We start from the raw sequence: 26,830 nt of genomic DNA, 5'->3' as shown, positions 1-26,830 counted from the left end.
GCCAAGAGAGAAGTCAGAAGAATTTCCCTCCCTTCACTGTAGAAGAGACTTTGGGTGAGCACTATTATATATACTGTCATACATAGCCAAGGTGTCACTCTCCCCCCTTCTTTTAAATCTGTTACAGAAATGGCTTTCTGGGTAGGGGAAGGAGGAACAATGTAATGAGAAATAAATGTGACAAAAACAAAAGGCATCGATAACATTATACATATAGAGTATTGACATGTTATCTTATTTTGAAGGAAATTTATATTCTAGAGAAAACAATAGCAACATGAGTGCCAAAGAAATTTTTTGGGTCAGTTAAGGCTGTCATCTATGAGCCATTAGCTAGAGAGACTGGCTTGGATAAGTGTACTGGCCTTAAAGAACATGGCAGACCAGAATGAACAATTCAACTTGATTGACTAAGAATTGAAAAATCATTTGAGGATCATGTGGACTTGAGAGTCACATTTGTTTTCATTTCTGTATCTGTTTAATAAAGCTGCTGCTGATACATTATAGTCAGCTCGTTTCCAATGGCGAGTTGGAGTGTCTAGAATATTGGCAATTCTCTAAGGAATCCACCTGTGCACTCATCAATCTGAGAGTTCCCTTGCACAAAGAGGATTCCTCATAAAGTTCTACTTCAATGCCATGAAAGGAACCCTGAGTGTTCAAAGCCCAGGCTGTAAACCCTAGCAAGGCGCTGAGGTGGATTTAAATGCTGCCCAAGTAATAGGATGGATGGATGTGTTTTTTGAAGGCCAACCTAGGTAATTATGAAGAGGCATAGAACAAGTAGACTGGACACCTGGTGATAATTTTGTGGGTTATATGATCATGTGTGCGCACAAAAGGGTTGGGAAGACATTGGCAATTTGAGAAACAAAGAAAATGGAAAAAATAGCCCTTAATTCTGTGCATCCCTCCTAATCTACTTCTACAGTAACAAGGGCAGAATAGTAGGAAATGAAGGTAAAAAGTACAAAGAATTACAATTTTTATAGACAATTAAAACTTTCAATTTGACCATTAGATTTAAAATCTGATATTCTTGCAGTGACAGACAAGTGTCCCTGTGGTTGGAGGAGCTGAATCAGCTCCTCCAATCACAGGGACACTTGTCTGTCAATCTTGACATTCTTGCTGTAGGTGAAATCAAAAGAAGGAAGTTATAGCCAATGAAGGAATAGATACTAGATACTCTTTGAAGAAGTAAAACAAAACAAAAAGCTGGCAGAGTGGTTTATATGCCCAGGTACAAGAAAGGACTTTATCTCATGGGATATTTGGCCATCACATATCTCCTTACTAATGATGATTACTTACAAAAAGATGACTATGAAAATAATTGTGTATCAATATGAAGAGCTGAAGATGAAGTAGCAGAGAAATTCTATGAAGACTTTGTTGAATATTTTATTCTGACACTTGATGACTTCATTGCAAAGGTGGGGAAAAGTAAGGATGGGGATATATCAGGTATGTGCAAACACACATGCACACATACATACATATGAAAACCTAGTTCAGGAAGAAGGATTGAAGTCAAAGACTTGTAAAATTACCCAGAAATCATGCAAAATAAATAATATGTCTTTAACATGGCAAAGCACCAAAAAAGAACAAAATGGATTATATTTTGACAGGAAAAGATCTGGTGTTAATGTGGGAGTTAATCCTGGGCCTGTTGTCTTCACATAGAAAAGAGTATTGAGTCATCAGAGCTAAGATCAGATTAATCAGAAACAATAAGAAAGAATAAGAAAAAGATATGACACACAATTAAAATAGCTTAACATTTATTTAAATGAGTTTTTGGAGATAAAAAAGAAAAATGGAGAGAAATGATATCAACAACTACTACAAATAAATTTAATTCAAAAATTTGCTAAAAATTAATGGTAAAACAAAGAGAACAAAAATGTCCAGAAAACATCTTAGCAAATATTTGATTTACTTGCTAATAGAAAGAGATGGTTGCCTATAACAAAATAAAGTTAATATTTAGCCTTCTTTCTAGAACCTTATGACAGATAAAAGATAATTATGAATACTTTTTCATAATGTAGAGAAAAGCCAGCTTAAAGAAAGTTTGAGAAGCTATTAAAATAGCAAAATAATCCAAAGGGCACTCAAGGATGAAAATAGGAAGAGGAGTGAAAACAAAAGAAAAATAGAAAATATCTGCAAGAACCATTAAGAATTGTTTTCTCCATTAAAGATGGACCTGCATCTGATCTTTAACATCACAGTCACACATGGGCTTATAGAGGAAATAGAAATGACATTAAAGAGAACAAAGATGGCAAAAGCAGAGTGGACCAATTACATATAAAGGAGATCCATGTTACAGGTGATATACAGGTGATAGTTGAGAGACCAACTAAAGGGGTGGAAGATGCAAAAGGGCAAGGAAGAAAATCTTGTAGTGTAAATTTTGACAAAAGGTGACCGAATTATTGAACTATGTTTACTCTCACAGATATGCAAAAATCTTCAACAGTGATCTATCTATATATGAATCCTCAGTGAAGATATTATTAGGGAAGAAGCAAGGTTTCACAAGTATTATTAAAAATGGATCAGATCACTATGCCCAAAGGGCTATAAAACATTGCATACCCTTTGACCCAGCAATGCTTTACTGGGTCTGTATCCCAAGGAAATCTTAAAAAGAGGGAAAAGGACCTACATGTGCAAAAATGTTTGTAGCAGCTCTTTTTGTGGAAGCAAAGAATTGGGGAAAAAGTGGATGTCCATCAACTGGGGAATGGTTGAACAAATTATGGTACATTAAGGTAATGGAATATTATTATTCTATAAACAATGATGAAAAAGCTGATTTTATAAAGGTCTGGAAAAATTTCCACGAACTGATGCCGAGTGAAACAAGCAGAAATAGGCATACATAGTACAAAGTAACAGCTAGAATGTGTGATCATCAACTATGAAAGACTTGGTTCTTCTCAGTGGTTCAGTGATCCAAAGCAGTCCTAATAGACTTTGGACAGAAAATGCCATCTGCATCCAGCAAAAGAACTATGAAAACTGAAGGTAAATAAACACAAGCTATGGTCACTTCTTTTTACTGTTGTTTTTTTCCCCCCTCTCCCTTGGTTTTTCCCTTTTGTTATGATTTTTCTCTCCCAATATGATTCATAAAGCAATGTGTCAAAATAAATTAATTTTAAAAACATATCACACCTTTACCTTCCCATAATGAACTGAAAGAAGTAGACAATACAAGATCCCATGCTTTAATGATTTATTGTTAATTGGTTATTGTTTGTTGACTAAGAAAAAGGATTTGACTTGGTTGAACAAAATAATGCCTTAATAGCTCCTTTAAAAGAAGCTGTCTGTCTCCTGTGTCTACATCAAGTTCATTAAAGACTCGTTGAAAAATAGAACAACATAAAGTTTTGATTTTGATAACCCTAGGTTCAGGAACAGAAAAGGGGAAAGGGACAGGAAGATTGTTATCCTTTAATACTTTCCGTCATGTCCACTTGATTATTTTGTCTACAACTAGGTGTGCTCTTGTTGTCTTCCATGAAAAAATGTAAACTTTTATAAAGATTATTTCTTTTCTTTTCTTTCTTTCCTTTTTTTTTTGGGTTCCTACGTCTCCAGTGTTTATAGTGCTGTGCCTGGTATGTAGCAGAGACTCAAAAAAATACCTGTTGATTGATTGCTGCATGACTACTAAGCACCAAAAAGTGTGGCAGAAAGACATTCCTAAGTCTAAGTCTAAATGCTCAGCCCGTTCTTGTTATAGTCATTAATGACAGTGGTTGGATAAAAGGCAAAAAAGGAAGAAGAATCCTCTGACTATAAATTATAGTGTTTTAAATGTTAGGTCAGAGCAATACTGTTTGGACCACATAATGACTAATGGTACATTATCTTTTTTTCTTTCAACCCCAGTTTACTGGATGAAATTCATGAAATTCTCTGCTTTATGCTTGGACTATCACAGAGGGTGGCATTTCCCCCTAAGGTACTAAACCAAGCCAGACCTATGTGACCTAGCGTCTGTCATTTAGCTGCTCCTTCAGGTCCTAATAGAGAAGCTGGCATCTCACATTCTGTTCCACCGTACAGGTGCCCATGTTAGAGACCAACAGAAATGACATCTGTTTCTATTTTGAATGAAATACTACTACAGGCTTCACCAGGCAAGTATGATTAAAGACAGCATCTAGCAAAAGTAGATAGGTTTTATGACATGTCAAAAAAAACCTATTTAGAAGAAACAATAATATATTGATCTCGCTAAATTCTGTGGTACATAAATAGGTTTATTAAATTATATTCAATGATAATAGGGATATTTCAATCACTAAGTACATTTTCATAGTTTAAAAAATATTAAAAGTCATTATCACTTCTATCAAGTAGTATTAAAAATGTAGCAGTTGTGAGAGAATCCTAGATTTTTACCACGGCTGTTTTTTTTTTTTTTTCTCCCTTTAAAGCTTGAAGATAAAACTAGAGCAAAGATTCATTTATATAAAAGAGAAAATGATGTACTAAAAGAAAGACACTAAATCAATTTTAAGCACTAAACACAATTTATGCCTGACTTTAAAACTCATCCTCAAAACATTAATCTATACAAAGGCCAGAAGCTGAATGAAGCATAATTTGTGAAACTGATACCTTTCATCACAACCTCTAGCTGAAAAGGTCATTAGATATATTATATCTAAGTGAGCAGCTTATCCCTGCTTCATTACTGATAATTAAGACAAGTAATATTTTCTTGACAGTAATGTGTCCAGTTAGAGATATAGTCTAGTTTGCATAAAATAAGCATTAATTACCATAGTACTAACACAGATTAAAAATATTAAGTACCTGTGTAACATGGCTTCATTATTTTTTTCTTAATTTCTTTAAAGAATTAGCAGGCTCAGTAATATAATGTCTGTATTGGGAAATTCATTTTCAGTCATGTATTGAAATTTATCACATACATAATTCCAAACAGATATTCTAATAACACAAACTAAAACGAAGGCATATATAAACAGGCATTATTGAAATCCTTTGTATGAGCTTGTTTAACTAAGCCACTTGAAATTTTACTCACTGGGCTGGATTGTGTCTAATCCTTAAGGCTTTTGGATCCAAGTGAAGTGTTGAGTTAAGGTCTCAATAAATGGCACTCTTTAAAGAATTTGAAAGAATTAAAGGTTGTACAAAACCATTTCCTTGACAACTGGCAGCTGGCTTTTAGAGAGAAATAGAGAGCTGATAATAATAACTAAAACATGATTACAAGTGAACAAGCCCTCCATAAATGTAGTATTCTAGAAATCAGAAAACATGGCTATTGGGTTAGGGGCCTGGGTAGATGACATTATACAATTCAATTCAACTTAATTCAATTCAATTCACAATCTCCTTTCCATAGGACAGCAAATCTGATATTTGAGGAGAGAGAGGGAGACCATATCTTCTTAAGTCTTCTCTTCTCAGGGCTAAACAAAGTCAATTGCTCCAAATGATCAGCACACACATGGTTTCTGGTTCTCTCACCATCATGGTCACTTGTGACCATCCATTATAAAGTCTATCAAAATATGAGAGATCTGACTGGGGGAGAACAACTCCAATGGTATGGACACTTTTGGGGGGAGACTAGAAGTGATTTCATTGGTGTAAGGAACTGGTGAAGAAACTACCAGGCCACAGAGACACTTACTCTGCAACTTGTAGCCTTAGAGAATAGAAGGAGTTGCTCAATGACGATGTATTAGAGAAACCAGATTATTGTTGTTTGGGGGTTAATTTGAGGTGAGTTCTCTTCATCTAAAAGGGATAAAGATAGTCTTAATTTGAGTTTAAAATTGAATTTCACAAGTATAAAATAGGAAACACCTGGTTTATTGGCTTTGAAAAAGAGACAGGAGTCCTGTAAACTCAATATGGATCAGTAGCGTGACTTTATTATTTTGGTGCGAAGTGATCTATTCTGACAGGCACTCCTTTTCTCCCCTTGCTATCTCATCTTGTCCATGCTACTGCATCAATCCCTCACAGAGGATCACCCTAATATGGATGCCTTCTCAGGGTCTTTTCTCCCCTCCACTGTGCCAGTGTAGCTAACATCGGGCCCAAACAGCTCATGAAACCTTAGGCTATGTGGAAGGAGAGGAAGCCTGGTAGAGCAGACAGAGCTGGCCGCAAGTCCGGGCAATCTCAGCTGCTGAACGATCCTTATAATGCTTCAGGCGTGCGCATGTGGCCAATCCATGCCATCCTGTGTCTCTCCACTGCCTTCTACTGACCCCTGATCATGATCACTTGCAAGTGATAGTGTTACACGGTTGGGACACAAATGACATCCAAAGAATAGTAATGTTAAGAAGGATTCTACTTCAGCTTCATTGTAGGGATGACACACTCTCTTACCCCTATTGAATTCAGGACCCAGCTCAGTACCCATGTGCAGGCAAGATATTGGCGCTGACGGACTAATAAAAAGGACCGTTTATTAAACTATATAGAGTAGTCTGAGAAAATTAATCAATCAGCATTAAGTGCCAGAGGTGGCTGGCTGTCCTTCATTCTCGAAGAGAACAGAAGCACTGGGGATGGCCCTGGCTGCAGGGGAAGATCTTGGCCTTTTGAAGCTCAGGTCTACCATGTGCCAGGCAGTGTATGAAGCTCTGGGTATACAGAGACAAACATGGAAAAAAAAATCCCTGCCTTCAAGAAGCTTGCATTCCATAAAGGGAAATGACAGAGATAGAAAGTAAACATAGAAGTTTAGAGAAGATACATAACATTTTCAAGCTGAGGGAGATTAGGAAAAGCCTAAAGTAGGAGAAAATGGCGTGGGGCTGAGCCTTGAGGAATATTGAGGATGAAGCAGAAGGGAGGAGGGCACACACTGCTAGACCAAGGACATGGAAAAGGGAAAGAATGCCTCATGGAGGAGGAGACAGTCTGGCTGGCCTGTGAATTATACAGAATTATACGTTATAATTCTTTAAGGCAGGCTAGAAGAGTTTGTATTTGATTCTAGGGAGCCGCAAGAGTTCACTGAGAGCAAAGTGCTACAATCACACCTAAACTTCAGAATATCACTTTGGCAACTGATTTGGAAAGGGGAGATGCCTTAAGGTATTATGATAGCTCTATTTGAGAGGTGATCGAGGGCATGAAGGAGGCTGATTGCCAAGTGAGTAGAGAGGAGGGGGCAGATCTAAGAATTATAAAACTATAAAAATAGAATTAAGATTTGTTCACAGATGAGTCTGAGATTGTTCCAAGAGGGCTTTTCTTGGTTGGAAAGGATGCCATCTGCAGCTGGCCAGTGAGGGACAAGAACCCTTCCGCCTTGCTTTCCACCACCCGGACTGAGTCCCTCCTCGGCAGCGTGCAGAGGCATCAAAGCAGAATTGTCAAATGTAGCTGCCCACCTCTCTCCATTCCCTACCACGTTTTAGGAATAAAGAGCATTTAGCTAAGAGAGGCAAAACAGGGCAAGGAATGGGTCAGTAACATCTCACATTTCGATGACATTCTAAAGGCATCAGGGAGGATGGAGAGGACAGAGTTCTGGATTTAGAGTAAAATCCAGACTTTCCCTCTTAAAGCTGGGGGACTCAGAACAAAGTTCTTGAATTCTCTTGAATCTCCGGAAACTTTTGTAAGACCTACCTACTTAGCTATTATGTTAAGTAATTCTTGATGGAAGCAATTTTTATACCAATGAAATCACAAATACTTGACCATACTAGTTACATACATGTATCACTAAGTTTTATTGGTAATACACAGAAATGCTCAAGATTTATGTCGGTTACTTTATATTTAAAAATGTTGCTGAAGTTGTTCCAAAGTGCTTCAAATGTATAATTTCATTTGATCCATATAATACCGTCACGCAACAGTTAATCATTCCTTTAGAAATAAGGGAAACTGAGAGAGAAGCCAAGGGGCTCCCTTTAGGTCACACAGCTAGTAACTTGTGGAGTTAGTATACAATCCCAGTTTTTAAAAATAAATGCAAATGAAGAGATTGACCAAAAACCTTCTTTGGCACCTCTTCTGGCACCAATGTTACTTGTTACATTCAATGAATCTTAATGGATTAAGTGTCAACTATGTGCCAGAAAAGTATATTGTTATTAAATTTTAAAATATGATCGTTTTAATAAGCAAATACAGAAAAGCTATTATTATTGTTCAAAAATAAAATATGAGATTATAACAAAAGTATGGAACAACCCCCTTGTCCTACTGCAACCTGAAATCTTCATAGTGAATGAAATGTGATACAATCACTGGTCTCTTTTTCATCTACTTCCAATATATTTCTGCTATCTATAGTGTCTGGTTCTTCTGCCAGATTACATGATATTACTATTGTAATACTGTCTATTAAGAAAGCAGAGCTGAAAAGTTCAAAGGCCAATATTTTTAAGGAAAAAATACAGCAAAGGTGATATGGTAATTTAACAGTCACTGAAATAAATACCAGTCAATTTTAATTGCACAGAAGAAGGCATGGTAATGTTTAGAAGGTTAAAAGTATAGGAATAATGAATTTCTAATAGGCATCTGTTTTTTTTTTTTTCTTTCCCAGAGTATTTTGGCTAAAGCCTGATTTGCATGAAAACATAAATAACCTCTTGCTTTAAACTTAGAGCATCAGCAAGCTTCAACAGATGGTCTGATTTAAAAATCATTTGTTAATATAATTCATGTTTAATATAAATGCTATTAAATTTCTTCTTTCATTTTAATCATGACATTAAATACAATGCTTCTACCTTAAATATTTTTCTGTTCTGTGCATTCAGGAGTCAAAACTCTTGAGTCTTTCACCCTTTTTAATTTGCTTTGGTAGCTCTGACCATCTTACTGTGATACTTAACTAAAATTAAAAACCAGAGAAAAACCAGAGAAAACCAGAAAAAATGCAAAACCACAAAAACATGTTGAGAAACTAAAAAATTGCATTTTTAAAAAGTACCTAAATGAGGTTGAATTAGGCAAGTCTTTTATGGCTCTAAACCTGATAATGTTCATAAGCTTGTGTCCCTCAATTCTAAATTTTATCTCTTTGGGTCTTTAAATATGAAGCAACAGTAGGGCTAGGCTTTCTAAGTTTCCAACCATTTGGATTCAGTTAATGGAAGGAGATGAGAAGCTCTGCTTCTTCAGCCCATCTCCCAGCCAAACCACAGGTGAACACTGAAGGAAAAAAGAGAAATAGGAGGGAAAGCAATAACAACCATTTTTTTCTGCTCTTTACTTATTGACCTAAGTTCACATACATCCTTTTCTCCAGCACAATCCTTTCTTCACCTCCACAGAACATTCATTGTTGTTTTACTTTTATATAAATTAAATTTTATTTTTCAAATGAAGATCTGCCTTCTCTTCTTACAAGGAAAATAGAATTCCCTGTTAAAATTGTGTATACACAAGCAAAACTTTCCCATAATGGGCAGGTCAAAACACATACCTACATTTCTCAATCTGTACTCTTGAGTTCATCAGCTCTCTACCAGAATGTGGACAGCCTATTGTGTCATAGATCTTCCAGAACTGTGGTTGGTCCTTGCATTGATCAAAGTCTCTAAGTCTCTCAAAGCTGACGGTCTTTACAATATTGTTTTTATTATATGATTTGTTCCCCTGTGTCTGTTCACTTCATTTTGCATTAGTTCATACCAGTCTTCTCAAGTTTTTTCTGAACCCATTCCATTCATTCTAACAAAATAATCATATTTCACCCATCACATGCATACAACTTGTTTAGCCAATTTAGTTTTCAATTCTTTGTCACAATGAAAAGATCTGCTATACATATTTTTTAGTCACTAAATATATTTGATCTCTTTAGGATACAGACTTAAGAATGGAATTTTTTGGGATAAAAAAGTATACACAGTTTATATACTTTTTTTTCTTTTGGCATCATGCCAAATCATTTTCCAAAAAGGCTCAGACCAGTTCACAGCTCCATTAACATACTTACACATTAATATACTTGTTTTCCCATGGGTATGGCTTCCATAGCATTTATGATTTTCTTTTTTTGTCAACTTTGCCAATTTGATGGATGTGAGGCAAAATCCCAGAACTGCTTTAACTTCCATGTCTGTAATTATTAGTTATTTAGAGCATGTTTTCACATAATTCTTGTTAGCTTGGCTTTATGAAAACCATTTTTAAAAAATGTTTAGCCATTTAATTAATTAATTAGAGAATGCCTCATTCTTATAAATTTGAATTTTAATATCTTGAAAAGAGATTTTTATCAGAGAAACTAGCTGCAAAGATTTTCCCTAGTTTACAAACCTCTCTTCTAATTTTAGTTGCATTGATTTTGTTCATGCAAAACCTTTTTAATTTTGTCTAATCAAAAGTATATACTTAATCTTGGGTGACCTTCTCTACTTTGTTTAGTTATGCACTCTTCCCTTATCCATAGATCCAACAAGTAATTTCCCTGCTCCTCTAATTTATGATGCTGCCCTCTGTCTAATTCATATATCCACCTGGAGCTTATCTTGATATACAGTATGAGAAATTGGTCTCTATCCAAGTTTTTGCCAGACTGCTTTTTACTTTTTCCAATAATTTTTGCTGAATTTTAAGTTCTTGACTCAGTAATTGAAATATTTGGGTTTACTGAAAGCTAGACTACTTTGCTTCTTTGCTTTTTTATATTATGAGTCTGTTATGTTCTAATGATGAACCTTTCTATTTCATAATCATACCAAATTGTTTTTGATGATGTAATATAGTTTGATATCTGGCAGGATTGGGCCCCTTTTGTACTTTTTTCCATTAATTTTCTTGATAAGTTTGACCTTTTTTAGATCTCCTTATGAATTTTGTTATGGTACTGAATAAGCAAATCAATTTACATAGTATTATCTTTTTTATTATATTTGCTTGACCTACTTTGAATCATTAAAATTTCCCAATTTGTTTAGATATGTCTTTATTTGTCTTAAGACTGTATTGTAATTGTGTTCATATAGTAGTAATTTAAAGAGAATTTCTATTCCCATCTATTTTTGCTGGATTTTGTTGGTAACATACAGAAATGCTGATGATTTGTATAACTAATAATAATAGCTAACATTTACATAGGGCCTAATATTGCCAGACAAGGTCCTGAGTTCTTTACAATTATCTCATTTAATCTTGATAATAACCCTGGAAGAGAGAAACTATTATTTTCTCCATTTTACAGATGAGGAAACTGAGACAAACAAAAGTAATGTGACTTTTATCACAGCTAAATATCTGAGTCTGAATTTGAATTCAGATCTTCCCAATTCCAGGGCTAGTGCTCTATCCACAGAATCTTTTACCTCCTAATTTATGGTTTAGATAAGGTTTTTTGTGTGCAGTGTTGATTACTGTGATATTACTAATTGTTTTAATTAGCTTTTTAGTTAACTAGGGTTCATATCATCTATGAAGAGTCATAATCTTGTTTCTTCTTTACAGATTTTGCAAGAAAATGGTAAAAACCATACAACAAATAAGCTGTAAACTGCAAAAACTTAGCATGTGCTAATACCTTGAAAGATATGACCAGATTTTAAGAATTATTAACCAGAAATTCCTTATCCTTCATATACTAATAGATGACAAATATCTGTATTATAAGACCTAAAACCTAATGGTGATTTCAAATGGCCTTTTCTCAGTCTTCATTCTTCTTGACCTCTCTGTAATCTTAGACATTGTTGATTGCTTTGTCCTGTATTGTCTCTTTTCTCTGTCTGTTCCTTTTTAAGTCTCCTTTGCTGGCACTTTATCTATGTCATCTTTTACTAAGATGTCCCCCAAAGCTCTATATTCTGTCTCACTTAGTAACTTCATGAGCTCCCATGGGGACAATGGTCATTTCTATTCAGATAATTCTCAGACCCTCAAGTCCATTCTTAAATTTCTTTTCTGCCATTTTAGCCTCAAATCAAGAGCTATCTTTTACACATTCAAAATGGCTGTCCAACATCTCAAAGTTATCATGTCCTAAAACTATTTGTTATTTTGCCCTCCCTTCCCAACCTTTTCTATTACGGTCAAAAGTCCTCACAGTCAAGAGATTTCCTTCAAAATCTCCCTGTCTCCTGCTTTGCACATGCCCAACATTTCCAATCTGTCCCAAAACTCCTGTGTTGTCTTCCCACTGTCTCCGGTCCACTTTCCCTCCTTTGTATTCGCAGTCACTTCTCAGGGGCATCCTCATCCCCTGACTGGCCTTTCTGCTGGGAGTCTCTTCCTCCCACTTCCCCACTTCCACACTCACTCCTCTAGTGGCTCCCCATTGCTCCTGGGCCCAGATGTTCCTCAGTTGCGTCTGTTGTCTAGCTCCCATCATTTTGGTTTCCTTCCTGTGCTGCATGACTTGGCTACAATGACTGTCCTGCTCAGCTCCTCTTCTGACTCTATGATGGCCTCCTGGCCACCTCGATAGGCTTTCCTCACTGCTGCTCTTGGCTTCCTTCAAGGCTCGAAGTCCCCTCCTCTGTGGAAGGCCTTTCCTAGTTCTCCTCACTGCCTTCCTTCTGGGATTATCTTTTTTCTCCACTCTCTAGAGCTTATATTTATATAACAATTTACCTGATGAAATCTTCATTAAATAGGAACTCCCTGAGACCAGGACCACTGTTTTTGTCTTTATTTGTATCCCCAGGGCTGGGCACATAGTAAGCACTTAACGTTTACTGAATCCCAAAGTGTCTCCAAGAATGAAATACTCATCCTCTCTGCTACAGGATTTTTGTCCCAAATATGCTTTCACTAAATCTAGAGAAGATGAATTCCCATCACAATACTTTTATTCAATTACAAAAAGCAGTCATTGCACATACCTGCACAATAGCTCGCAGTACATTACAGGCATAACTAGCACCTATCTCCCAGAGGTTTTGTGAGGCTCTGCAAAGTGCTTTGTAGATTTTAGAACACTAAGTAAATGCTAGCTGCTATTTATGTATTTCCATTTTTTTAAGGGTATCTTCTCTTTTCATTTTTAATTGTTCAATCCTGATTCATTGATGCAGAGAGAGTATACCTGAGTTCCAAACATCACTGATATGAGAATGTAGAGAGGAGATTTTCAAAAGGCAAGGGAGGAGGAGAATCAGCTTTTAGGTGAGGTCAAAGAGCTGAATTCTGCCTGGTCCTCAAAGCAACACAGGAAATGAAATCCCATTCCACTGAAGGCTCACAGGGAAATGAATCTCATCGATCTTACGAACAGCATAAAGTACTTGGGCGGCTTTTCTCCTGGATGGTTGTGATCTACCTTGCAGCGCTCTCTCACAAATGCAGCAGTGACAGTCTCCGCCAGGCTTGGTTCTCGGACTTGGACCACTTGCCCAGGCTTCTGCAGTAAACTCCTGATTTTGTGCCATTCCCGTTGGGCCCCGCACCTGATCTGCCAGCTTAAGCTGGAGTTGGGGAATCAAAGGCCGGGAAGCAGGCTGAATACCAGTTTTATTGATTACACCACAAATAAAAGTTATCAATGGCAGACATAACCATGACAAAGAAGATCATGAAGCCTGCACTGATGCCCAAGTGATGCTACAGCCATCATGGGGAAATGAAGACCACTGGCTCTCACATCCAAATTTATATCCAGGGCAAGGGGCAGGAGCAGCTAAGGGACAGAGGAGGCTTCCAAGACAAGAGCCCAGGTAATTGTCTTCACTATTCCCAACTTACTAATCTCCTCATATCTGACTCCTCCCCCCCACACTTATCTCCACTGTTCTTCAAATATGACATTCCATCTCCTGATTCCATGTTTTGTACTGGCCGTCCTCCTGTGCGTGGAATCTTATACCATCTCAGGCTTCCTTCTAGACCTTCACAAAGTCCGCCTTGTGTAGGAGGCCTTCCCTGGCCTTCCAAGCTGACATTTTCCTTTCTGAGATTGCCTTCCATACCTTCTCTGAGAGAGTGTGCACGTGCACGTGCACACACACACACACACACACACACACACACACACATGTGGATGTATGTCTATTTACTTACCTGTTGCTCCCCCTTATTACAATGTGAACTACTTGAGGGCAAGGAATACTTTTGCTTCTCTCTATATATCCAGCACACAGCATAGTGCCTGCCAGAGTAAGTTCTTTCCTTTGTTTTCTGACTTCACCTGAACTGTCCACTCTCCCTCACCCCCAAAATATTTATGCTCTTTGTGAGTAGGGCCTATGTTAGTTTTGTGCCTATACTTTAAGCACCAAGGATAGTTCCTTGATTTTACATAGCAGGGCTCAATAAAAATGTGTTGTTTGCTCCAGATTAACAAAAAGGACCAAAGAGAAGAATCCAAAGAGATGGAATGGGAAAGAGGACTTGATCTGAAAGCAAAGCAAGACATTTAATTAGGAGGAAAAGGAGGACTCCAGAAGAAAAAGAACTTTAGGAGGAAGATAAGAAAGAAGGAAGAAGTAGGTAAGACAAGGTAAAGGAAGTTGGGTGTGGTTTTTGAGGTGCTAATGAAATGAGATGGTGTCAATGATGTGAGGGGGGTTCACTCAGGATTTCCTTTGGCCTTCTCGGAGCCTTTTCTTTTCTTATTGCACAGTGAAGCCTTTCTTCCAGTTTTAAAAACTGTGTGCATTTGTAACAACTTATATATACATCAAGGAAGCCAGAAGAACAAATATCTAGTTTTGTTTTAGAATTTTTGGGGGGGAAAGGGGATAATAAAAATAATAAAACATGTGAATTATGCAAGGTTTAGCTGCAGTAACTATCATAGCAATACCACAGCCATAAGATGTACAAAATATACCTAGCACCCTTTACAACTTCATGTGCCAACGTTCTGTCATAATGAGTCATAGAATTCTACATTAATGAAAGCAGTATACTTGGTTTGATATAAATAAGTCATATTTCCCTCCTTTTAAATACTAAAATAAATAAAGTGAATTAAAATGTATGAAAGTATATTTTGTTAGATATATTTCTTGACCTATTTTGTGGGTTTCTTCAACTTACACACACAAAAAAACCCCATATCCCCTTCTCCAATATACCAATTCAGAGAATACCATGTCAATTTGCATTTAAAAAGTATACTTTAATTATTCAGGATAAAAGAATATGAAGGAATCAAGCTGGGTTGCTCTTTAGAATCATAACATATGTAAACAGGAGAGTATAAATGTGATTTTTTTTTTAATGTGATCAAATTGTTTTGGCAAAGCCTCCTAAATGTACACATAATGTCTACTTTCCTGCTTCTTCTTTTTATTAAAGAAAATGTGTCAGCTGAAAAAGTGGTGATGACTGGTAGCGTCACACTTTAAGGCTTTTCCATTAAAATGCCAAAAGCATGAAAGCAATTTAGCATACCAAGTCAGAGGTAATTTTTTCTACACTTAGTATGTGAAGAATGTGTCTTGAATACTCTGGTGTGAAACCATTATTAAATAAAGTGTTGAAAGTTAAATGGCTCTGTACAGCACCTATCCTTCAGTTCATCTGCACTAAAAGAAGACTTCAGGAGCATCAATTTCTTTGTGTGTACAGGTAGGGACAAATGATGCCCTAGCAAAAGGCCATTTAACAGAAAGAATGTGAAAGGCCTGACCTTTGGTTTGTAGCTATGATTCCTACTTTTTTTTTTAAGTTTTATTATGGAAAAGACATATGTCTTTGAATATATGTGACATACTGTGATTCAGCAGAAGCCTTCAATTGTGGGAATGAAACAGAACCTCTAATAATCTAAGAATAAAGTGATGATTCCACGGTGCCATTCACAAACGGTTCTCAGGGGGACCACTAAATGTCTTAGGGCTTTCTATCTCTTTTCATTGTGTCATATTGTGGGGCACCAATGGACTGTATGGCCATTCTTCAGTCCTGTTTTCTTTTTGCCATGTCACTCAACTATTCCCCTATTCCTATTATACATCTCTCTGAAAATGTCTCTTTTTAAAAAAAATTAATAGTTTTTATTTACCAGATATATGCATGGGTAATTTTACAACATTGACAATTGCCAAACCTTTTGTTTCAATTTGAAAATGCCTCTTATGGAACTATAGAGTACAGCCTACATTCAACCTTTCTCCCTCTATCCACTGACTTTTAGGGAAATGCCAGCAAATTCTTCAGAGATTGTGGTATTCTATGACTTGTAAACATTCAGCATTATTAGAAGACTACTGGGGGATTTAAAAGCAAAAAGCAATTTTTGAAAGGTAATTTGGCTTTTCTTTTCTCCTGCTCAAAGCAGGGCCCAACTCACTGTCCATCTGTAGTGTCTATGTATCCAATGGTATATCACAGTCTTTGAACAACAGGAGCTCTCCAAACCCTTGGGTTTTCTTATGTGGATACAAAGCCCCATTTAAAAATGGTTTTTTTTTTTTTTTTTTTTTGGTGACTGATCATGGATCACTCAGGAGTCTCAGCAATGTGTGGGGCCTTGAAGCAATTAGTAAAATATCATCCCCAAAGAAGATCACCTAAGAGAATTTGCCAGCCATGGCACTGAGCTGATAGAATTTCCCAGAGACCAGGCACTGGAACAGAACTTTGTGGAAATATGATGAGAGAAGTGATAAATGGTCTCACTTTTAAGTCATGCTGTACAGTTTAGAAAGCTCTTTCCTCATTACAACATAGAGAAACCAATGATGACCTCTTTTAGTTCCATGCTTCTCTGAGTTTATGCTAATGTAAGCACTGTTACTTTCTCTTTATAAGTAAGGAATTGGAGGTTCAGAGGTTGAATATAAGTAGTAAATGTCAGTAGTAAATGACTGTACTCCAGCTCTTCTGAGTTTAGACTGACTTTGAGAAATCTCAATTTTAAAAAAGGAAGGCATTAAAATACTGGTATTTTATCATGTAAATCATCTAAATAACCACTACCCCCCCAAAAAAAATCCCAATAGTATACACTAGTAAGTTAAAGAACTGTATTGTAAAAACAATAAACATCTAGTATATTTAAACCCATATTTCCATGCAATTGCTCTCATATATGAGGTTATTAGTGAATATGGATAATGAGATTAAAGTATGTCAACTGCAATCAAATCATTATTTCAGAAACAATTTTCAAATCATGACAATTTTAGCTATTTTAGTTGTACTTGGGTTCATCATTTAACACTCCAAATAAGAGAATATTATCATGCTATACAAAAATCATTCAGGGCATATTATCATACTTATTAATCAAAAGAACAGATCACTGAGTATTTTGAAAAAAAAAAAAATCAAATTCACATGTTGCTTGAAAAGTGTATCAATGAGGGCAGCTAGGTTGCGCAGTGGAGAGAGCACCAGCCTTGAATTCAGGAGAACCCGAGTTCAAATCTGGTCTAAGACACTTAACACTTCCTAGCTGTGTGACCCTGGGCAAGTCACTTAACCCCAGCCTCAGGAAAAAGGAAAAAAAAAAAAAAAAAGAAAAAAAGAAAGTTTATTTATGAAGTGCTATTTTCTCCCCCCATCCTATATTAGAAGAGCCTAATTACCATTACAACAAATTACTATGTGATCCAAGATTCCCAAGTCCCAAACAGATACGGTTATTATTACAAGCACTAAGTGACACTGTAGTTTTCAACACAAGAATAGGTACAATTTTCTTAGCAGGTTTGATCTACATAAGCAAAACATTGATTTACTAGAATATAAACAACAGAATGATGAATATAGATTTGGTGACTTGATTGCCTTGGGCTACTTCCCATGAGCCATGTTTTGGTCCTAAGCAACAAAGCAACCCCCTAATAAGTCATGATAAAGTCAGGCACTATCTCTTCCCTGCTTAATATTCCACTTCTTCCTTCTTCATAAAAGGAATGGGGTCAAAAAATAAAAGTTTCTAATTGTGGAAAAGGAATGGTAAGTTTTCACCCCCTTGATATTATTGAAGACCTAAGCTGTAGTCACATCAGCAAGCAACAGTTACACAGTTAGGTTCTGTTTGTCTCCCTCTCTCCTCTGTCTCTTTCTCTTAAATAATAACTTCTTATTTTCAAAATACATGAAAAGATATTTTTAACATTTACCTTTGCAAAACTTTTGATTCCAAATTTTTCTCCTTCCCTCCCCCCCACCTTCCCCTAGACAGCAAGTAATCCAATATATGTTAAACATGTACAATTCTTTTATACATGTTTCCACATTTATCATGCTGCACAAAAATCATATCAAAAAGGAAAAAATGTGTTTCTCCTTTTCTTGAAGGATCATGGGATTTTAAAACATAGTCCGTGCCTCTGGGATACCAAGGAAAAGAGGGAGGATGCATTTCATTTGGGAGTAGGGAGTTCTATGGAGAGAGATCAAATACTTGCGCTTTGGGCTGTCTGCCTTCATTTATGTCTCTGCACCTGGACATGTTTGTTTCTGGAGGAAAATATGTATGTTTCTGGGGACATATGGTAGACTCTGTTGTATGATCCTTTAATGGATAATTCAATGGGTTAAAGATAGGGGATGTTAGAGAATATTCCAATACATAAAAATGAGTTTTTGAATTGACAGCAATAGTTTAAAACTAAACTCTATTCTGCAACATGGCTGTTTAATCACATATAATTCATGATGTTTATTTTTAATGACTAGCAAAGTGTGAGTTTTCTTTTCAGTGGCTTAAGAAACATGAGCAGAGTAATTACATATTTCCCACTCCAGAAACACAAATTCTTTCTATCAGCATTGGGTTAGTTAATTCATCTTCTACTGCCTTGCATTTAGAAGGAGTCAGCTGATTTATGAAGTTCATCTCTAAGTGCAGGCCTCCTTTTAGGATAAAAACATTGTAAGGATCACTTCTTCTTTGTACAGAGATTACCCAATCTGTGGTTCCTCACTGGGAGAGTAAAGAAATAACCTCTCAAGTGTTTGTTTTTTTTTGGTTACACTATAAGAAAAATCAAATCTCTTCACTTTTTTCTTAAAATCCTTAACATTCTATAAAAGTACTTTAATTACAAGCATGATACAATTGAAAGGCATCCTAAATTAAGTCTTACCTTAGTTCTACCTTTATTTACTTTTAATATAATTATCCTGATGAAAGATATAATTATAGCATTATACCAAATTACCAACTCATGTTTTCCTGTATTTCCTAAGTGGGAAGACACATTCCACATATATAAAATATATATGTATGTATATAAATATAATATATATATATACACACATGCACACATATATCAACAAATCTACAAATAAAATAGTCAAGAGTTAATAAAAATTAAGGGATTCAATTCACAGTTCCAAGATAACAAAGAAATACTTCAGAATTCAGAAGACATTCAAGAAATATAAACAGAATTATTCTTTCATTTGGAAATATAGTTTACTGAAAGAAATACAAGTAGTATCTACATAATAATAAAACAAAAGACTATCTTAAAAATAGTCAACTGGTAAAGTCAATGAAAAATTCAGCAAAATTTGATATATGACACTGTAAACAGGTTGAAACTTGTCAACTGTTTGTGGGGTGTCATTTGGACTGAATCAATGTTTCACCTTCTTTGATGTTCATGGCACCCAATTAGAACTCTTACAGAATAGAACAATCTTTCATTTTTCATATATAAATCTATCATTCATTAAGAATCATACAGTGAAAAGTTTCTCCTTCCCTACATCATACCTACATATGTATATATTATAGCAATAATACATATAGACAGAACATATTCACATATACACATACATGCACATAAAAAACTACCCAAACCAACTTGTTTCCCCTAAGTTATAATGCAAATTATTCTAAAATAATTTAATCATTTTCCCTTCCCGTGAAACAAATAAGGATGCCAAAAGTTCATAGACAACGAATAGATATGCTTTTGAACAGCCACTTATTAAAGCATCACCAATGTTAAAACTCTGTATGAACATTATTTTTAAAATGGTTTAATCTTTCAAGCAGGTAACTTGACTTCTGAATCTCATACATTTCTGCAGGAAAAACAAAGACAAACAAACAAACAAAAACACAAAAGTAAACATCCAGCTGGACAGGCTCAAGGAAGCAATTTTGAATTGCCTTTAAATTTGTTTGCCTTTGAATGCCAAAATACTGCCCTCATCCTCTAAGGGTAAGCTAAAATATGACAGCACCATCTTCCAGAGAGGGACCTTCTATTCTGAGCTTCCGTCATGAATTATTCTTCTTATCCAATCCAATCCAACAAATATTAAGTATTTAATATTATCAAAGTACTGTGCTTGGAATGAAAAGATAAAAACAAAATTCCACTTGTCGTTACGTTTACAGGGGGGCACAACAAGTATAAGTATAAGTATAAAAAAGGTAATCTGAGAGGGGGAAAAGGTATGAGAAACTGGGGGCATCAGGAAAAGTTTCATAAAAGATGTAGTCCTTAAACTGAGACTTGGAGGTGAGGAGGCAATGCTTTGCAGAGAAGAGGGACAAATTGGAGTCATGAAGACTTGAGATACTGATTGAGTTCTCAGGGAGAACAGTTGGTAAGATTTAGCCTGAACATACTATGCATTAAGGAGAGGAATGAAGTAAGCTGAAGAGCTGGAAGATTTAAACTGTAGAGGACTTTCAATAGTAAGAGTTTCTACTTTATGCTACAAGTCAATAGAGAACCATTTAAAAATTGAATGATGATAATACTAACAAGAAATAAAGTTGATAGTAACTGTCATTTGTCTATATAAATTTTCAGATATGCAAAGGTTTAGACTGGATAGCTAAAGAATAATCCTGTCTAAAAACATGCTGGATGCTTTTATTGAGGCAGGAGGAATGCACTCCCAAGGCAGCCATGCCCTTTTTTTACATGGATCTAATTGTTAGGAAATGTTTCTGTTAGAGCAAGCTTAGATTTGTCTCTTCTATTCATTGTTCATGGGTCTGCCTTTTTGGAACAAGCAGAGAAATCCAATTCCTCTTCCACATGAAATTCCATCAAATATGTTAGTCATCACGATTTTTCAGGCCAAACATTAGCAGTTCCTTAAACCAAGGCTCCTGGAGGCTCAGCTTCAGCCTTTTCCTTCTCTACCCTATTCATCCTTCTTTGAATTTTTCCAGTTCTCAATAACTCCTTCTATAACAGAGGGACCAGGTTGAACCCAGTGCTCTCTCTGCATGGGTCTTAATCAGGGAAGTGAGAACAGTAGAGCTTTGATCACTTTACTTCTGGACAGATTCTTCTTTTAATGTACCTTGCTTCTCCTGGCTGCCTTACTGCAGTGCTGAATTACACTGGGTTTGTGATCCAACAAAATACAGGAATCACTTTCAGTCTGATTATATGTTTTCCATCATATATTTATGAAATTGAGTTTTCTGAACTCATTGAAGACCATAATTTATCCTTACTAAATGTTTTATTTAGCTCTAGAGTATGAAACTCAAATAGAAATGGGGGTCACTAATTTGCTTGGTTTGCACACTGATGGCATTTCAGAAGGTAATATTATCCATATTTTATTGCATTTATATTTATTTGTTAAAAGCTTCCCAATTACATTTTAATCTGGTTCAGGCTGCTCCTTTGACACCTTTGCTCTAGAGCATCAAGATCTTTTTCTAACCTGTCATCGAGTGTTAGCTAATCCCTTATAGCTTTGTGTCATCTGCAAATTTCTGGAATTCTGTGAATCTGTAATTTGATAAGTTTGCCACCTATGTGTTTATTCAAGCCAAACTGCACAGGACCAAGGACAGAGCCCTAGGACAAACCATTGGAAATCTCAAACAAGATGACTGACATTGAGTTTTTAAATGAATATTCTTTAGGACCAACCATTGAATCAATCGTGAGTCCACCAAACTATGCTACACTTCAACCTCAAGTCTCTACTTTCCCACATCAATAACACAAGAAGCTTTGTTACGGGGAACCAGGGAGAAGGATTTCCCTGGCATAGGAAATTCCTGGATGAAGAAACTCTCTCTACACATGCAGACAGACATCTTCTTTGAAAATTTTAATTTCAGAGAATTTTCTAGAACACTGAAAGGCTTAAATGACTTGCCTTAAGACCACCAATCTTATGTGGGTTGGAAGTGGAACTTGAACCTAGATTGTCCTGGTTTCAAGCTCTCACTCCATCTGCTTCTCCACATTGCCTTTCAGCTTTGCTGAAATCTACAGCAATTACATATAAAAGCACGCTCCTGATCGATCTAGTAACGCTGCTAAAAAAGGAAATGGGCATGACTTATATGGCATGATTTGTCTTGATGAAACCATGATGGTTCTTTGTGATCATTCCTTTTTTTTCCAAATATCCTCCAATTGTCCCTCCACTAATGCATTCTAAAATGTTGCCAGTGATCAGGCAAGTTTACTGGTCTACTGTCTACAGATTCAATTCTCTTTCTTGCCACTCTCTTCTTTCTTTTTTATTTTTAAAGATTGGGCAGCATTTGCCTTTCTCTAATCCTGAGACAGCTCCGATGCCCCCAATAATTTTTTAAACATCACTGATAGAGGCTAAGCAATTGTATCTATCAATTTGTTCAATATCCTGAGATGTAAATCTTCTAGAACTGACAATCTGAACTGATTCACAGAGGACTTAGATACTCTGTTAGTATTTTTATTTATTTTCTGGCATTATCCTTTCCAGCCCAAAGATAATTTTTCTTGGAAGGAAAAAAAAATATAAGAGCTGGTCATGACTGCTTTATTTCCATTATTTCTTCTAACATGGACAACGGTCTTTCCATGGAAATTAACCATCTTCCTATCTGAAAAAAACCTCTTTATTATGACTTACTCTTAATTAATTAAATTATCCATGCATTACTAGTCTCTGTGACTCAACTGATTCATTAAATATACTGTGTTGAAAGAGATCAGATTCTTTATTCCTAAGACAAGAGGCAAGATTTTACAGAATCATTGCTAATTTTTTTTTTCTTTTCCTCTCTGTAAGGCCATTTTTTCCCTTCAAAAAATAAATAGAAACCCAGGAAAAAATAACTCAGATTTTTTTGGAAAAAAGGATGTACACATTCTTTTAGCTAAAATAGCTCTTGCCTGAGGCATTGAAGAATTCTAGCAAGAATTTAGGCTTGCCATTTTGTCTCATGTCTCTCACCCTTCAAAGAACACTCTGAAAAGTAGCAATAACAAATCAATTTTTATATATAATAGTCTTAAGAGAGCTCCCAAGGTAAATGTGTTCCCTAAACAAAGGCACCATCCTTCTACCTTCCTATCTGGCATTTTTTCCTAGTTTCACAGTATAATATGAATAAGAATAGTGAAAGAGATTCTAAGAGGACATGTGAAAAGCGAGCCATCTTTTTTCCTTTAAAAGTAGAGAGGTCATTACTAACCGAATTTATATTATTTATGGGAAAGGCACTTTGCAAGCCTAATGTCTAAAAGAGTAAAAATTCCCATTTATAAAGCATCTCAATATGCATAAAATCCTTTCCTCACAACAACCTCATAAGGTGGAAAGTGGAATTATTATGATCCTCATTTTAGACTTATTCTACGAGGTTAAATTATTTGCCCATGAGAACACAAGAGAGCATGAGGCAGGCTTGAAAACTAAGATCTCTTGACTTTAAATCTAACCCTATCCATATGAAGTATTCATTCATTTAAACATATTCTGAACAACTATTATAATCTACAGCACTTGCTAGACCTGAGAGCTAGATACATCAGCCCAGAAGTAGTCCATAATCTAGTGCATTTTACACTAACACAGTATGTATTATGTTAAGGGATATTTGTGGTTTCAGGATTTGTGTAATGGAGAGAAGACCCTTCAAATGAAATAATAATAATAATAATATTAAAACCTTTTGGTCCCAAAATTTTATTAACTATCAAATTTTCATTCTGATTGTTTATCATAAAATAACATAACAGAATGATTCCATTTGATTATCAAATCCACAGAGGTAAGGTAGAAGAAATTTAATTTGACTTTTGGAAATATAATAATTTAATGTGTCCTATGAAAAAACAATCATATTTAGTGATTTTAGTCTTGTAATTACCTGGGATGAATAGCTGTAATGTAATCATTACAGATTTTATTACTGAAGTTCTAACTTGGCACATAGACCTATTGTGAATCATATTCAAAATCTATGTCAGTTTGTTTGCTTTTTTGATAAAGAATGTATTAAAATAGCTTGGCAAGTCCAACTTTTCTATAGGTTGCATATATATATGTATATATGTATATATACACATACACACATATATTTATGTGCTGATATTGCAATATATTGTATTGCTTCAATAGCAATACACAAACCAGCATGCAAAGGAATGACAGACAGATCAAGATTATTACTTAAAATTACATCCCAGAGTCATAATAGCTATTAAAGAACTAACCAGAAACAATTCTCCCAATATACAACATCAGCCTGTACTTATATTTTCAAAATGCTATTCAGTTGTATCTGACTCTTCGAGACCCCATTTGGGATTTTCTTGGCAAAGATACTGGTTTGCCACTTCCTTCTCCAGCTCATTTTGCAGAGGAAGAAACTGAGGCAAACAGGGTTAAGTGACTTGCCTAGGATCACAAAGCTTGTAAATGTCTCAGGCTGATTTTGAATTCAGATCTTCCTGATTCTAGTTCTTATACTCTCCCCACTGTGCCACTTAGCTGTCCTATTTTTTTTTTTTAATGGGTTAACAGTTATTTGCTGTGGGAGACTGATCAATTTTGTTTACTCCTTGATAAAGATTAAAGAAAGTGGAACCTACTACTAAAGAAAAACATACATTTCAAATAAGTTATCAATAAAAAAGATGTTTTAAAGAAGGTATTCTTAAGCTTATTAAACCCTCTTAAAGGGGTCTATGAATAGATACCAGGGGATCTGTGAATTTAAGTGAAAAAATACCGCAATTTTATTTTCACTAATCTCTGACAAAAATGTCGTATTTCGTTCAAATATAAATTAAAATAATTTTTATTTTTCTGAGAAGAGATCCAGTGACTTTACCAGATTGCTGCCTGTGACATACAAAAAAGTCAAGAACTCCATATTTTAGGAGCAATTTTTTTTCGGAAGAGATTGGGGAAGATTTTGCTCTAATTAATATATATATATATATATATATATAAAACCTACTGGCTGGACTCTCACTGATCTGAATGCCTTCTTAAAGGAGAGTGGTACATCTTGTACAACTAATGGTAGTTTTTGTAAAGCCACCCATTTGCTGAACAACTTTTGCAATCAAGAATGTCTTTCTTTTAACAAAACACTTTCATTTAGCAGGTTCTGAGTGGCTTTTGTAAACTTAAGCAAGTTATACAAGTCTCCCTTTCAGGATAAATAATACTAATTTTTTTTGAAGCATCAACAAAATGAAGAGACCATATTATCCTTCAGTGACAGTAAAAGAGCATACTCTAACTTTCATAAAGCAAATGTGACTGTTAATAAGCTATTCAGTCAAGTACAATTAAACATTTCTTAGGCTATTATCTATCATCAAAGTCTAGTTTTTCAGACTGCTTATACTTATATCAGTTTCTCCAAATAAGGAAAATATGAATATTAATTTTAAAAGAATTTGTTTGGCAGAGGCAGTCCTTTCTTGCTATATGTTAAAAAAAATCTCTCTGGTGATTAAGATGCAGAGGAAACTCTGGGAAAGCTCAGTAGGCATCTTACTTGTTTGAGAATGTTTTATAAAGATTTTTTTTTCACATGGATTCACAAGTGACTACAGAATCCTAATATTATAGGTATAATGTACTATACTATAGTACAAACATATTTCCAGCAACTAAAATAGCTGAAAATCTTATAAGTAAGGGGATTGTGGTGTAAAAAATATGAAAAATACTTTGGAAAGCACTGATGCTTACTTCCTTCTCCCTTAGCTCCATTCCTCCTAAGAGTGTAATGGCAACTCTTTTGACACAAATAAAAGGTCCCTCCCCTAGCATATGGAGTAGATGTTATATCCTTCCAGGGATGGTCTATAACTATGCTCACCTCAGGCATACCAGGGAGAAGTGAACTGTCAAAAATAATCTCAATCAGGTAGTTTGGTTAAGGCAGGTTACTTGTACTCAATCATAATAGATAGTTTATTCTAGCCCCAAACTGCCTCTTGGGAAATCTTTCACGCAAAGGAACAGAAATTCAGTCATTATTAGTGTCACAAAGGTATACAGAGACAAAATTTGGTTGGCAGCCAAGAAAAGTGAATCAAAGCAAAAAGTAACCAATTGTATGTTCAAAATTGAAATGGATAGGTATGCAAGGGTTTGCAAATACTTTAAATATCAAGAAAGTCATACATTATTAATTATTCATTGATTAATATTTAAATGGCATCTCTACAGTAATGAAATTTTTAAAAAGCCATTTGAGCTATGTACAATAATGTCATAATTTTCAGTCTTTACCTTGAGTAAATAAGAAGCTTTCGTTATTTTTTAAAATTTCAAAAAACCTTACACTTTCCTTTGTGAAATTTTGAGTTTTTTTTATTCTGTTGAATTTTACTTAACCATATTTTAAAAGAGAAGATGAGTTAATACAGGAATTAAATTCTTTTACATCAAATTCAGGATGTGATAAAAATCATTGGCTAGAGTTTAGGATAATAATATAAGGCATCTTACAATGAATACCTTCTTATATATTCTACTTCCCCCTAGTAATAAACACCCACTTTATGAGTAATCACAGGCAGGATCTAGTCCCCTAAACTCAGAGTGCCAAAAATGGTCCAAAAGGGACATCCTCAAGTTCCTGTGCGTGAAGTGATGTGCTCTGACAAATCTCACAGTTCTCTCTGTGTGTCACTCCTAATGCACTTGTCACTCAGTATTA

The 26,830-nt window shown here is 35.4% G+C and overlaps 1 protein-coding gene and 1 long non-coding RNA gene across 2 annotated transcripts in view; one reads left to right on the top strand and one right to left on the bottom strand.

Moving 5' to 3' along the window:
• ELP4 (elongator acetyltransferase complex subunit 4) overlaps positions 1-26,830 on the bottom strand; it is a 227,493-nt gene that overhangs the window by 85,701 nt on the left and 114,962 nt on the right. The window lies entirely within an intron of this gene.
• On the top strand, positions 677-16,602 carry LOC141545722 (uncharacterized). Its single transcript, XR_012483128.1, has 4 exons — positions 677-761; positions 12,996-13,685; positions 14,304-14,457; positions 16,425-16,602. It is a non-coding gene; the product is annotated as an uncharacterized LOC141545722 (long non-coding RNA).

This window comes from Sminthopsis crassicaudata, chromosome 6, assembly GCF_048593235.1.
Source record: "Sminthopsis crassicaudata isolate SCR6 chromosome 6, ASM4859323v1, whole genome shotgun sequence".
Taxonomy (NCBI): Eukaryota; Metazoa; Chordata; class Mammalia; order Dasyuromorphia; family Dasyuridae; genus Sminthopsis; species Sminthopsis crassicaudata.
The sequence above is the reverse complement of the archived record's forward strand: the minus strand, read 5'-3'. Positions and strand labels throughout refer to the sequence as shown.